This window comes from Rhinolophus sinicus, linkage group LG10 (assembly GCF_036562045.2).
Source record: "Rhinolophus sinicus isolate RSC01 linkage group LG10, ASM3656204v1, whole genome shotgun sequence".
Taxonomy (NCBI): Eukaryota; Metazoa; Chordata; class Mammalia; order Chiroptera; family Rhinolophidae; genus Rhinolophus; species Rhinolophus sinicus.
In genome coordinates, this window is record NC_133759.1 from 33,683,041 (window position 1) to 33,697,101 (window position 14,061).

Sequence of the window (14,061 nt, forward strand, 5' to 3'; positions counted from 1 at the left end):
TCTTTGTCTCTCGTTATAGCCTTTATTTTAAAGTCTATTTTGTCTGGTATAAGTATTGCTACACCAGCTTTTTTTGTTTGTTTCCATTTTCATGAAATATCTTTTTCCATTCCTTTATTTTCCATCTCTGTGTGTCTTTCATTCTGAAGTGATTCTCTTGTAGGCAGCATATGTAAGGGTTCGGTTTCTTATCCATTCAGCCCTCCTCTGTCTTTCAATTGGAGATTTTAATTGGAGCACTTAGATTGAAAGTAATTGTTGAAAGATGTAGCTATTGCCATTTTATTATTCATAATTTTGATCTTTTTATTTTTTCATCTTAAAAGAAGTCCCTCTAACTTTCCTTGTGATACTGGTTTGGTGAGGATGAACTCCTTTAGCTATTTCTTTTCTGAGAAGCTCTTTATCTGTCCTTTGATTCCAAATGATAGCTTTGCTGATTATAGGAATCTTGGTTGTAGGTCCTTGCTTTTCATCCTATTGAATATTTTCTGTCAATCCCTTCTGGTCTGCAAAGTTTTTGTTGAGAAAACAGCTGATAATCTTATGGAAGCTCCCTTATAAGTTGCTAGTTGCCTTTCTCTTGCTGCTTTTAGGATTCCCTCTTTATCTTTAACCTTTGTCATTCTAATTATAATGTGTTTTGGTGTGGGCCTGTTTGGGTTCATCTTGTTTGGGACTCTCTGCACTTCCTGGACTTGTATGTCTATTTCCTTCACCAGGTTGTGAAAGTTCTGTCATTATTGCTTGAAATAGGTTCCCAATCCCGGCTTTCTCTCTTTTCCTTCTTGTACCCTTATGATGCAAATGTTGTTATGTTTGATGTTGTCCCAGAGGTCTCTTAAATTATGCTAATTTTTTTATTCTTTTTTTCTTTTTGCTGTTCCAATTGGATGTTTAAAGCTACCATGTCTTCCAAATCACTGATTCAACCCTTTGCTTCATCTAGTCTGCTGGTGATTCCTTTCTAGTGCATTCTTCATTTCAGTTATTGTATTGTTCGCTTCTGAGTGGTTCTTTTTTGTGGCTTCTATGTCCTTTGTTATGCTTGTTATCTCTCTGTTGACATTCTCACTAAGTTCCTTGAGCATCCTTATAACCATTGTTTTGAACTCTGTCTCTGGTAGATTGTTTGCCTCCATTTCATTTAGTTATTTTTTCAGAATTTTCTCCTACTCTTTCATTTGGGAAATATTTCTTTGTTTCCTCATTTTGACTGTCTCTCTGTTTGTTTCTATGTATTAAGTAGATCTGCTATGTCTCCCAATCTTGGCTGGGTAGCCTTATGCAGTAGATGCCCTGTGGGGCCCTGGCACAGTTTCCCTGATCACTTGCTCTGGGTGCTCCAGGAGTGTCCCTTGCATGGGTTGTGTGTGCCCTCCTGTTATAGTTGAGCCTTGATTGCTATTGGCACATCAGTGGGTAGGACTGACCTTCAGGCTGATTGGCTGTGGGGTTTGGCCATATCCACAACTTACAGGCTGCTGTGTGGTAGGGCTTACCCCACTGAGTCGGATTCGCCCCAGTGGGCTCTGGTACCTGTTGAGACTGCCCTTTGGGTGTGCCACTTGTGCGGCTAATTGGGCAGTGCTCTGCTGTGATCTGAGCACACCTCCAAGTATGTTGGTTCTGGGGCCTCTTTCAAGAGGCTCTGGTGCAGGCCCAGGTCACCCACTGCCTGTGACCAGCCAGAACTACCTGGTAGGAGCTACAAAGTGATCTGCAGTTGTTCACTGACTGTGCTAATCCTGGAGGTGGTGGGAGAGGCTATGCTGCAAATCAAGGATGTTTGCCACCAGTACCCAGCCTCGGGTAGCTCCACAAAATGCCGGGACACCCTGAGGCCCGCTGCCACCTGCTGGCTCCCTTAAGGTTCAGGCACTGATAAAGCCATGGATGGTATACAAGTTGGGTGAGGCAGGGTCCAGGGTTTCACTAGAGTGGGAAGTGTTGTGTTCAACAGGTTAATATAGACCCTGGTTTGATGTCAGTGCTGAGCCTGGAGCTACTTAGCAAAAGTCCCAGTGCACAGTTGCTGCCACCTGGGGCCTGTGGACTCTCATAATTTTCCACAAAAGAGTGCAATTGGATGGGGCTGGCTGCTCGTGGAGAAAGTACCTCTGGTGTTGGGCGATTTGGGTGGGGTAGAGTCCTAGTGAGTCAGCAGGGTGGAGTAAGCAGAGCTCATCAGACCAATCAGATTCAGATTTGGCCTGTGGGGGAGGGCTCAACACAGGAAAGATGGTGCCTGCTTGCCAGCTGTATGGGAGAAGTAGCTCCACACAGGGAACATGGCAACTGTCCTCCAGCCCTTTCTATGAAGCCACACCCCTCAGTCTGCCCCCCATATGTCTCTGACACTCCCAGAGTTAATGTCCCCCACTGGAGTCCAAGGTGAGTGCCTGTGAGTGAGAGAGTCTGTGAGTGGGCTGTTTAAGAGTATGTCTGGGTTTCCTGCAGCCTTCTGTCCTACCCAAATGGTCAGAATCCCCACTGTTTTTCACAGCCATATGTTATGGGGGCTTCTTTTCCTGGCACCAGTACTCTGGGCTGGGGAGACTGGTTTGTGGCTGGGACCCCATGCTCCCCCTGGGGAACCTCTGTGGCCAAGATATCCCTCGTGGTTCTCAATCACCACATGGATGTTTGGGGCTAGCCCGTTTCACGTTTTTGCCCCTCCTATCAGTCTCGACATGGCTTCTTATATCCTTAGTTATAAAACTTCTGTTCAGCTAGGCTTCAGATGATTCTCCAGGTAGATTGCTCTACAATTTAGTTGTAATTTTAGTGTGTTCATGGAAGGAAGCAAGCACAGTGTTTATCTACTCTGCCATTTTGGATCTCCTCAGAATAATAGCAATATTAATGCTAACCTTCCAGAGCAGTGGAAGGGAAAAGGTTGTAAAGAACAAGGTTTTAGAGGATAGGTCATGGTGTCTAGCTTAGATAGTTCCCAAGTGAAACCATAAAGGGCTGAAATAGAATGAGATACTTCTGCTTAAAGATGGCAGATTGAACACAGCTTTTATCTCTGCAATCTCCCTAAACCCTACTAAAATGGCAGGAAAATTATATTTTTTTTAAGGGCACAAACTCAAATGACAAACGGAAATAGGAGCAGGGACAACAGTAATTATATTTTGGAAGCTGAAAACAGATGAATAACTGACTTAGCTAAAACCTAAGTCAGGAATTGAGGCACCAAGTGTCTCTGAAAGAGGCAATGCAGTAAGGGGTAAGAATAGGAGAACTGATTGAGTATCTCTTTGAGAATCATATAGATCCCCAGATCTTCTCCCCAACTTAAGCACAAAACTTAAAGTTTATGATTTTGATTTGGAAAGGATACAACAATGTTCTTTGGACTGGAGAACATCAGGCACTGATGAGAGCTGAGATACCATACTGAAAATAGGAGGATAAAATGAAAGTCTATGCACTAAATAGAGAAGACCACTCCCACCCAACTCTCACCTCCAGCCCTCTTCCTATACTTAGCATCCAGGATGCTGGCAGCTAGGTAGAAGTTTGGAAGATTTTTCTCCAAGGAATATGACCAGTCTGGTAGAAAATATCTAAAGATACTGACATTTGGTGCTCCCCCCATCTTTATCACTCTAGGTAAATGTCACCAGTCAATAATCAGATTTTTAACTTCACTCCTAAATATAAAAGGAAAGGCAACAGATATCATAGGTCACTAGACATTTGAGGAATTCTTCAACATGAAAGGCAAAAGACCAAAATAATCAGAAGAAAAGTAATCTGTATAAATAGAGACGATGTCAAGAATAGAAGAAAATATTTAAAGTATGATTAATAATATTGCTAGAGAAATGAGAGATAATATAGAATCCACAAAATAAGAACAGGTTGTTTTAATAAAAAAACAAAAAATAAAAATAAAAAACAGGTCCAAAACAAAGACCAATCAGAAAATAAACTATGACAATAAAAATTTAAAAGCCCATATAAAAGTTGAAATAAAAAGTTAAAGACATAGCCCAGAAAGTAGAACAAAAATATAGAGGCAGAAAATAGGAGACAAGAGCTAAGAGAATAAATATGAGCTGATAACTGTGCCACAGGTCAAGAGAGCTGCAGTCCAGATGGTGAGATAGAAGGATAGGAAAGCAGTCTCCAAGAAGAGGACAATGATTTAGAGATAAGTACATAGAAAATTAAGCATAGGGGGTAATTATTAACTCCAAGGAAAACAAAAACTTGTTTGAGAAAGGAAAGGCAATTCAAGTATACTATAGAGCTCACCTGTGACTTGTATTTATTTTGTCAAAACAATGTAAACCCTAAATATTGGTGGACAGAGGGGAAGTTAGTTTGTGTGGGAGTCTTTAAAAAGAGCTAAATCTTCATCTCTCTTACTTAAAAATCAGTAAATCAGTAAAAGTCAAGAAGTAGCAAGATAATCCCCTTCTTTAGAGGAAAATATCAAAAGAATCAGCTAAAGTGAGACTGGGGATGGAGGACAGGAGAGGGGACCAGAAGACTGTTGTTTTTCTAATATTTTACTTTTTAAAACTAGATGTGTCTATAACTTTCATAAAAATTAAATTAAAAGATTGGAATGAGATATAGCAGAGTCAACTGGAGCACAACAAAGGGGGTTCTGCCCACTGCATGAATTGAGCAGCCTGGTAGACCTCCTTCCAACTATATTAATTTAGTAAAAACCCATGTACCTCATGAGACAGGATCAAACATGAAGTATCAGTTTGAGGAAGTCTAATCGCCGTGACATCAAATAGCATATTCACTCCCCTCAACCACCACAAAAAGCCTGCTAACAGCAAGAATGGCAGACTTGTTAGTTTATCATTTCAAAGAAGTTCTGTTTTCTGGTGTGTAGGAGACAAAACAGTCTGGGAAGTGTGCACAAACTTGGAGAACTGGTTTCCACTGTGTGTGTGTGTGTGTGTGTGTGTGTCCCCCTTCCACTTACACACAAAAAAAGCTTTGTGCTGGGGGAACAGGGAGACAGAGGAGACAGAACTATAGAGGAAGAACAAGAGTCATAAGTGGTGGAACACACTTCCCCCTCAACATTAGTTTTGATGTGAGGACCAAAGGAAGGGAAAAAAGAAGCATGGCTCTGGGAGGGTTAGGGGACCAAAGAGAAAGGAAGACTTATGGGCTCAGTTTCCCAGCTGCAGTTGCTCAGATGGGTCTTGCATCTTTTGACAAAGGGAAGCAAGAGAGATGGTGGCATGGTACATTTAGTTGTGAGAGGGCCCCACTTTTTCACAGACCCAAGTGTTGCTTGGATGGTTTCTGTGAACTCATAGGGTTAGCTGAGCCACAGGTTAGCATGTGCGGCATGCTGTCTGGTTGGGGAATGAACTTGGCCAGCCCCCGGAGGTAAGGGAGGGACACGCCTATTCCCCAGAAGTGAGGGCAGGATGCAGCCAGACTCTTTGGTATGGAATAGAATGTGCCACTTACCAGAGCTGCCACACTGTCATCGCTGAGAGAGCACCACAGACCACACAGTGCGTCAGTAGCTGACAATAGCATGGGTCCCAGAAGCACGGGAGACCAAAAAGGAACCCACTTCTCTCTGTACACAGTATCTATACTGATGAGCAAAATTCTCAGATAATGCTCCACCAAGGAGGAGTGCAGAGGAAGTAGAAACGCAGCTCTGAGCTCCAATTTGATAATCACCCCAAATTTGGCCAAGAAGTCATTGGGGTGGGACAGCATGCACCAGGCAGGGTCAGATTGTCCTCCAAAAGCCAGAACAGAGCCACTGGGTCTGAAATTAAGACCAGTTCAAGAAATGACTAAGGTTACAATTTGTACACTTGAATTTTGTGAATGGCCATAACTGGCTATTATTTCTGTTGTACTTGTGTTATTTCTTTTTGACTTGAGAGGCCACAGAGGCCTGAAAACATAGTTGTCATAATAGTTTAGGAGCTATTGTTATTGGGTGCCCATTAAGGGCCAAGTGTTTTACACCCAGAACCTCGTTCAATCCTCATGTACCGAGTGATGGGGCACCATTATGATCCCCAGTTTACAGGTGAAGGGGCTAGAATTTAAATAGATGAAGTAACTTGACCAAAATAGGTAGTAAATAGCAAAGCTAGAATTCAGACTCAATCTATACTGATTCCAAAACCTGTGCTGACATTGAAGGATGACATGTCCAAATTGTTCTTAGCCATAGAGCCTGGTTTTCTAGAAAGTAGATCGTGTCTCAACATCAGTGAATGAACAAACATATTCATTTTATGGGGGGGTGGGGAGGGGAGGGGAGGATTGGTTAGCACTCCAGAAAGGTGCCGTTGGAGCTGGAAGGTGTGGTCGATGGTGTGGAATGGCCGCCAGGTGAAAGCCCAGATGTGCAGATAGGTGCTCTAACCTGTCAACAGTAGCAGAGGCAAGTACTGAACAAGAACCCTGAAAGTCTTCCAGCTCGAGGCACGCTTTTTCTTAAAGTGATTTTGAAACAGTTGAGGAATTTCTTAATTTTGGAATGTGTTCAATAAATTTCTGTTAAGTGAGGTATTCAGTTCAAGTTTTTTAAACTTGTGCCAAAGAGCTGTCAACTTAGATCACAAAGGATTATAACATTAAAAGCTCTCTGTTCTGGCAAGATTCATCAAGCCCCATGCATTTCCCTATTAAATTCTTCCACATCTGTCCTCTCCTTTCTCAGGTCCCCACACTAGCCTACACCTTTATCCCATCCAGCCTAGGCCACTGCGACAGCGTCGTCCATGCCTCTGTCTTGAACACTATTCTGTGTCAGGAAGCAGAGTCAGTACTGGGACCAGAGATGAAGAAAATGTGGTTCCTGCCCCCAAGGAGCTTCCAGACCCAGGAGAAGAAGAGCACTTGTGGCACAGATGACCACTGCCCACCCCAAACACCCCTCTTCCCTAGTAGAAGAGTTATTGTTCTATACGGCTTTCATTGATGTAAGAAACTTCCAAACCTGTAGAGAATTTTTATGAGTTTATTTGAGCCAAACTGATGACAAAAGCTGGGAAACAAAATCTCGATGGATTGAGAAAATGCTCTGGAGAATGGCAGTTTTGCAGCTTGTTTTATACATTAGAATGAAAGGAGGAGGCATAAGGAGGGCTACATGAAATCCATTGGTGGTAGATTAAAGGGGTGGGGGAAAGCAGAGGTGAAATCTCTGGGATTGGATAAAAGGCAAAATAGAGAGACACACACTTCTTTTACATTGGTAAGTACAGGACAGTTAATAATTAACATTTATAGCACACAGAGAAGATATATGGACAACAAGAGAACTAACGATGAGGGGGTCCTGTGGTCTCATTTTCTAGTGCCAGTAGTTATGCCTTGAGGGGTCTGGAAAGGTTGCTCTGACATTTCAAAGTTATATTCCCTTAGATGCAAAAGGACAATAGACAGGCTCACTTAAGGTAAAGATTGACCTTTGTCCAGGAAGCTACAGGCCTAGGACGTGACTACCTGCTATAACCTGCTTTCATTTAGGAATTTTTATGTTCAGACCATCCTATGTGGTTACTTTTGATCTCTGAATTTGTAAGGTTCACCATGGAGGTCTCCCCTAGGCTTGTCAGGTTTAGTATGTGGCCCCTTTTTCATCCATAATTCCCCCTTTTGGTCATAAATCAGTCCAAAGGAGGCATTGCTGACCAACCTCTTGGTTGGAAAATGTGGTCCCACAGGGCTAGGAAGGCTCATTCTTAGGAAGTCTTAACGAACACGTATTCTTGAGATGATGGCATTTGAACAAAATCCAATTACCATACCTCAAATGGACTTAAAGAAAGTGGGAAATGTCCTTGGGACCCATGGAATGATTTTCCAGGGTTATGTTTTGGGCAAATATTTGCTGTACACTCTATGAGCTGCAGTAGGAGAAGGTTTCCAGTAATATTGCTTACTCCATGAAATAATCTTCTCAGGACCCCAATGTGTTAGCTCATGTACATGTTGAAGTATAGGTAATTAAGCCCCTATAGGTAAGATTGGTTTCTGACTGGGTCCAAACTGTGTCTGTTTGTCTTGGTCAAAGGTTCCCTCTTTTTGTTGCCATATGATCTTTTCTTCTTCTGTAGCTGTCCATTGAAACTGTGAAAGAGTCTTTTATTGAGTTACCATGTTTCCCCGAAAATAAGACCTAGATGGACCATCAGCTCTAATGTGTCTTTTGGAGCAAAAATTAATATAAGATCCGGTATTATATTAATTATATTATACCGGGTCTTATAGAATATTAAAATAAGACCGGGTCTTATATTAATTTTTGCTCCAAAAGACACATTTGAGCTGATGGTCCGGCTACGTCTTATTTTTGGGGAAACACAGGAATAGGGAGCATGGAACACTCTCACATCTAAATAATTTGGCTGATTATTACTACTTGTGTAGCTGCAGCATCAGCTAAATTATTTCCTTTTGCTTCCATGGCGGCAGCTTTAGAATGTCTCAGAATTTTGATAATTGTCAATTGTTTCGGTTTCTGTATGATATTTAATAATTCTGCAACCTGTTTTCCATTCTTTATGGGCTTCCCTGAGGAAGTTAAGAAACCTCACTGCTTCCACAACATTCCGAAATCATGAGCTACACCAGAAGCATAACAACTATCACTATAAATGATATATTGGCTATTTGATCTTGGGCCAATTGACAAGCTTGAGTTAGAGCAGCTAATTCAGCTTGCTGGGCAGATCTTATTTCATTCAGGTAAATAAGAACTTTCAATTATGTCAACCATAGAAGTTATTGCATGTCCAGTTATTGCATATTGGTAGTGTCCCTGTTCATCTTTCAGATAAGATCCATCTGTAAACCAAATTAGGTCAGCATTATCAATAGGAGTTTCCTGTAAATCATTGCTAGGAACAAGAAGGTGGTTAGTAAGTGAAACATAATTATGGATGTCTCTATCCTGTAAAGATGGTCACAAAGTTGCTGGGTTAAGACTGTTATCCTGTAGGGGTGGAGTGTGGGGACAGAGCCCCAGAGAGCAGTTTCCAGGCTCTCGGCCTCACGTAGAAAGGTGCTGGCTCAGGTAGTAAATGGCCATCAACTGTTATTGGATGGCCATCAGCTGTGGTTAGTTGGCTGTCAGCTGTAACCAGTGAGCCATTGGCCACTAATATAACTTCTGTGGCTACGCTAGCAGAAAAATGGGGGCTAGCAAGAAGATGGTGGCTGAGCTAGCAAGGGCGGAGTGTGGGTTGAGGATCGTGTGGCTCCTGCTTCCTGTGTCTCCAACTCAGCCGCCAGCGAGAATATAGTGGTATGACTCCCGTATCTATGGCTCCGTGGGTGTTCCTTTTTGGCCTCACCATGTCCTGCATTCTTATGTGGGGAGCGGTAGCTGAGACCCTGCCTGACACCCTGCATGACAAATGGTGCAGCGAGCAGGGTATGGTGCCGGCCAAAGGTCTCTGAAGGTCAGTGGAGCAGTTTGTGCATATGAACATTCAGTCCCAGGAAGACCAGGAGGAGCAGCTGCTGGAGAGCTGGACCCCCGTGGAGGAGTGGGAAGACGTGGATGGTTCTCCAACCAGCAGAGGCCAGAAGAAGTGAAGTTTGTTGCCGTCCTGTGGGCTGGGAACTACTTGCTGACCCAGCCCAGATGCGGGACTTGTCCCAGGAGGAAACACTTGCTGAGCCCTCCTTGGGAGATGAGGGTGAGGTCAAGTTCGTCCCTCACGCCCAGGACAGCCCTGGCGAATGACGATGGACTATGGCGAATTGCCTTTGTGGGGACAGAGCCCCAGAAAGCAGTTTCCAGGCTCTCGGCCTCACATAGAAAAGTGTTGGCTCAGGTAGTAAATGGCCATCAACTGATTGGATGGCCATCAGCTATGGCTAGTTGGCCGTCAGCTGTAACCAGTGAGCCATTGGCCACTAATACAACTGCTGTGGCTATGCTAGCAAAAAAAATGGGTGCTAGCAAGAAGATGGTGGCTGAGCTAGCAAGAGCGGATTGCAGAGAGGCGGATGCCGCCAGCGAGAATATAGTGGTATGACTCCCGTATCTATGGCTCCGTGGGTGTTCCCTTTTGGCCTCACCATGTCCTGCGTTCTTATGTGGGGAGCGGTAGCTGAGACCCCGCCAGACACCCTGCATGACAGGTGCAAAAAGCAAGAGTACTTCATAAGAAGCCAGTCGACTGACAGAGAAGTATTGAGTGTGATGAGAGTTCAGTGAAGATTCAACAGAATGAGGAACGTAAATAAAGGAGAGCCCATAACTGTTTCTTCTGTTTGTTTGCATAACATGGCTGTAGCAGAGATGGCTGCCAGGTATGGCGGGAGCCCGTTGGCTAGTGAGTCTAATTGCGACCTATGCTATAAGTCTATGATGAGCTCTCTGTTTTTGAGTTAAAACTCCTAAAGCACTTCCTTTATTTTCATGTATGTGGGACAGAATCCTAGAGAGCAGTTTGCAGGCTCTCGGCCTCATGTGGAAACGTGCTGGCTTGGTTATTAGATGGCCAACCACTGTGGCTGGGTGACCATCAGCTGTTATCGGTTAGCCATTAGCCACTAATATAACTGCTGAGGCTATGCTAGGTGGGGGTGATTGGTTGGCAGAGAAGCAGACGGCGGATTGCACCTAGCAAGTGCAGTTGGCAAGCCGATTACGATTACATTGCAGATCGTGTTGATCCTACTTCCTGCGTCTCTCACGGCCGCCAGTGAGGCATTACTGTCCAAATAAACTGGTGATCTTCTCAGGCCAAAGGAAAGAGGTATTGCCTATCTTTTCTTTTTTCTACAGCAATGCTCAAAAAGGCACTCAAATCTATCACTGAGAAATATTAGCAGTCTACAGGACTGATAATAGGGTATGCGGATTTGGAACCACAGGATATCTGGGAATAACTATTTCATTTATAACTATGAGATTTTGTACAAATCTCCATCCTTTCCCATTGGGTTTCTTTACTGGAATGATAGGAGAATTATAGGAGCTCGTATATGGAATTATAAGCTCCCTTTTAAAGTAATTTTGTATAATGGACTTAATTCCAGGTCTTAAAGGATATTGGTGAATGTTAGCTAGAGGCAAAGTATTGCCAATAGCTATTTTAATAGGAGAGGCTGACTTAATTTTGCCAATATCTGTACTGGAAAGGGCCCAAAGTTGCATTGGAATGTCCTACAACAAATTTTCAATCTCAAGATTAATTTCCTCTTGTAGAGCTTCCTTTAAAAATCATTATTTTCCCAATTAGTTCAGTATCTGATTCATTTAGTTTGAAATACATTTTGCCTTTCTGGGAAAAGGACATGTGGGCACCATTGGTTTCAAAAAAGTCTTGCCCTATCAGGTAAATTGAGGCAGATTTGTATAATAAAAATGCTAGTAACATTCCCTACCTGGAAGGGAATAGGTTCTGATTTAAAAAGAAGACATTGGTTGATTAGCTGTGCCTACTATCTGTACAGAAGCTTAGTCCAAGGGAGAAGGCAACTTAAGTGGGTAGGGTTAAGAACAGATGAAGTAGCCTCAGTATCTACAAGGGACTTAGTAGTTTCCCTTTCATAGTAATTTCCATTTTTCCTGTAGTATTAGTAAAAAGAAGTGGAAACGCCCTCTCATAATCCTTGCAGCAACCCTATGCTTACTTCTGTTTCTTTTCTTTTTCTAAATCTCATGTAAGTTTTCTATGGTCCTTCTTAAGGTGACCTGCCTTTTTACAATAAAGGCAGACTCCTCTATCCTTTGTCTAAAAGACCTTCGGGGAGGTCTGGCCTGATTGCTTAATTGCTGGAGCTGTAAGTTCATGATTTTGGCAGCTTTATCTTTTTCTAACTCTTTTGAATAGTTTTAGATTGTTGATCAACCAGAATTGCCAGTTCATCAGTACGAGTGGTCGGCCAGTTTAATTTATGTTGTTTAATCAGAGTTACAAGCTCTTCATCCAGTCCTTCCAAAAATGCAGAATTTAGTAAGGGATCATTTTGATGATCCTTAAAACTGTCTGGAGACAGACCTGAGTGTTGTTTGAAAGTTTTTTGAAATGTTCAAAGAAATCAAGTACTGGATCATCAGATTTTCTTTTACATTGCTGTATCTTGACTCAGTCCATTTTCTGGGGATAATCACTGGATATGACTTGGTAAAGCCAGTGTGCTAATTCCCTGCATTTTTCCTTGTCTGTCTCTGTCTGTTTTAAAAAGTCCTCTCCAGGAGTTTTCCAATGAACCTTGTTTAGCCATTCTGTTGCTTTGTTCTCAGAAACCAGTTAGGTATGTTAATTGGAATAGATCAGAATGACCAGGATAATATATTCTAACAGTTAAATTCCTTTGCGAATCTATCAGGGTCCTGGAGAGGATCAGGGAAATCTTTCGATTTCTTTAATTCCTAGGACAGATTCATTAATTTTCTGTCCTAATACAAGGAGAGTAAATTACAGCTGGTTCTCCTTGTCTTGACCCTGGCTTTTCTCTAAAAGAAGCGGCCAGAACTTCTGTTTTTTGTTTTGTTTTTCCTAGTCTATCCAGGTCTAGTTTTCTATTCTGAGTCTCTGTACCCTAGGTGGGTACGGAGCTGCAGTTGACAAGGTGTAGAAGAGAAGGAAGGGGGAGGAAGAAGAGGAGAGTAAGTTGGCACAACAGCGGGGCAGTGGGAGAAGAGGGAAAAATGGGGTGTTGGCATCGAGCAGCTTTGGAAGCCTTCTTTAGTTCAGAGACAGTCTCTAAAATTTTCTTCTTCCTGGAGAGAAGAAAGTCTCTCTCTGCTCCATTTTAGAAGCTTCTATTTGCCAATTGAGGTAAGCCTCTCATTCATTCAGTTTAATTTTGAAGCTGGTTTTTTTTTTCCTTTCTATTGTGTGCACACAAAAAATTAAGTGTCAAAAGAGCTCCATTTTAGCTATCTTAAATTGATGTCACTTCTAGTTAAACCTCCTCATTTCTGTAAGAACTTACAAATGAAGGCTCCCTACAAATTGTACATCTGTAGGAGTATTAATGGGGGCTGGGGAGTTTTCTGCCTTTGAGACACAATTTCCCATGTTTTTCGTTTGTTTGTTTGTTTACTTGTTTTTTGCTACAAAAGGCTTTATTGTTTCAATTTGGTCCACAGCATTGGAGAGGGCTCCAAGGTGGTTAGAAGGCTGCCTAGTGGTTGCAGGGAGAGGCTCAGGCAGAAGCCCAACACCAAGATGATGCAGAGGGGCCCCTCAAAGGACTCTGGGCTCCAAAGGCTCCTAGTGGTGCTTGAGGGTGAGCCTTTTAAAGAGATACTCACCAAGCCGGGCCTGGGGGCTCGCCAGCCTGCAGAGGTTGGTCAGGTGGTCACCCATCTTCTTAATGAGTTTCACCTCCTCATCCAGGAAGTGGTTCTCCAGGAAGTCACAGAGGTGGGGGTCTATGCAAGCAGAGCCCAGGACATGCAGATCCAAAAGGGCCTGGTTCGGTTTCTTTATGACCATGGCAGCTCCCATGGCATCCTGAGTTTTACCCCACTCATCTTGGGAATGCTTCTGCAGGTCCTGGAAGAGAGCATGGCCGCCACGCTGGTTTTGCATCTTTAAGAGACATTCGGCACCCTGGTGCTTCTCCTTGGCCAACTCGCGGAAGAAGTGGCTTACACCCTCATCACGGTGGAAACAGAAGCCCAGAGAGAGGTAGGTGTACGAGGCCCACAGATACAGGTTGACCAGGCTGTTGATGGCGGCCTCCACCTGGGTGGAATAATTCTGACAAACTTGGGAGCTCATGGTTGCTCAGCAATCAGGAATTAAGCTCCAAAATATGGTGTTGGCTGGTCTGGGAAGCCAAAGATGGCTGAGTTGGTTCTGAAGGTTGAGACTGGAAAAGAGGCCAGAGGGTGGTTGGAAGCTGGAAGAAGGGGGGCACTGAATCTGTTCCATCCAAACACTGTTGAAGCAAGAGAGAGATCCAGGGGACTGCCGAGGACACAATTTCCCATGTTTTAATTTTAGTTTTCTTTTGAGATCTGCAGAGTCTAAACAAATTTCTAGGGTTATTGTGTGGTCGGTTGAAGTGTATTGCTTATGGATTGAGCACCTAAGGGACTGTCATTTCTGAGTCATTCTA

The 14,061-nt window shown here is 43.1% G+C and overlaps 1 pseudogene; it reads right to left on the reverse strand.

The window, feature by feature from the left end:
• Positions 1 to 13,208: 13,208 nt before the first annotated feature.
• On the reverse strand, positions 13,209 to 13,721 carry LOC109455145 (ferritin light chain; annotated as a pseudogene).
• Positions 13,722 to 14,061: the final 340 nt, after the last annotated feature.